Raw genomic sequence first — 1,287 nt, forward strand, 5'->3', positions numbered from 1 at the left:
TGCATCCTAGTTAAACCAAAAAATAAAAGCAATTATCTGAATTCTTCAAATGCAGTGGTAAAGTTTCCTGTAATTATTTTTTTCTGCTGTACAAGGGGAGGACTTAAGGTTGCCCTGTGCTAATGTTGGTTATTCTTAGGCAAGCATTCTACATTTAAGTGTGTTATTTGCTGTAAGCTCATTCACTGATTTCCTGTCTGTAGTCTATTGTATTTTATGTACTAAAATACAACATACCTTCAACCATTTCGTAAAATGGGCTCAAAGGAGGGTTAGGCCTGAAATAGGTATGGTTTGCAAATGAAGACGTTATTCATGGGAGCTCATGCAGCTCCGGATTTATGACAGTGCTGTGTTTCATTAGCACAAACTTGAAATTAATCACAGCTTGGCAAATGAAATGAAGAGGTGTATAAATAAAAGGAGTACCACTCAGCTCCAGATCCCATTCTAGCTTGACTACAGCCTGTCTTTAGGATTAGAACTAAAGAATCATAGAATGGTTTGGATTGGAAGGGACCTTGAAGATCATAGAGTTCCAACCCCCTTGCCATAGGCAGGGACACCTCCCACTAGACCAGGTTGCCCAAGGCCACCTCCAGCCTGGCCTTGAACACCTCCAGGGATGGGGCCTCAACAACCTCTCTGGGTAACCTGTTCCAGGGTCTTACCCACCCTTAAAGTGAAAAACTTCTTCCTAATGTTTGATCTAAACCTGTCCTCTTCCAGTTTAAAGCCATTCCCCCTCGTCCTATCGCTACATGCCCTAGTAAAAAATCCTTCCCCAGCTCTCCTCTAGGCCCCATTTAGGTACTGGAAGGCCACAATAAGATCTCCCCGAAGCCTTCCCTTGTCCAGGCTGAACAGCCCCAACTCTCTCAGCCTCTCCTCATAGGAGAGGTGCTCCAGCCCTCGGATCATCCTCGTGGCCCTCCTCTGGACACGCTCCGGCAGGTCCATGTCCTTCTGATGTTGGGGACTCCAGCACTGGATGCAGGACTCCAGGTGGGGTCTCACGAGAGTGGAGTGGAGGGGCAGAATCGCCTCCTTTGACCTGCTGGCCACACTTCTTTTGATGCAGCCCAGGATATGGTTGGCCGCCTGGGCTGCGATTGCACATTGCTGGCTCATGTTGAGCTTCTTGTCAATCAGCACAGCTTTCCAGCCCTTCTCCGCCAAGCCTGTATTTGTGCTTGGGATTGCCCCGACCCAGGTGTAGGACCTTGCACTTGGCCTTGTTGAACTGCATGAGGTTGGCTTGGGCCCACCTCTCCAGCCTGTCCAGGT

The 1,287-nt window shown here is 48.3% G+C and overlaps 1 pseudogene; it reads left to right on the forward strand.

Annotated features, from left to right (window-relative positions):
• Positions 1 to 255: 255 nt before the first annotated feature.
• The window catches only part of LOC104287467, a 20,287-nt pseudogene continuing 19,255 nt past the window's right edge, over positions 256 to 1,287 (forward strand).

The sequence above is a fragment of the Charadrius vociferus genome, unplaced genomic scaffold (genome assembly GCF_000708025.1).
Source record: "Charadrius vociferus isolate BGI_N301 unplaced genomic scaffold, ASM70802v2 scaffold365, whole genome shotgun sequence".
Classification (NCBI taxonomy): Eukaryota; Metazoa; Chordata; class Aves; order Charadriiformes; family Charadriidae; genus Charadrius; species Charadrius vociferus.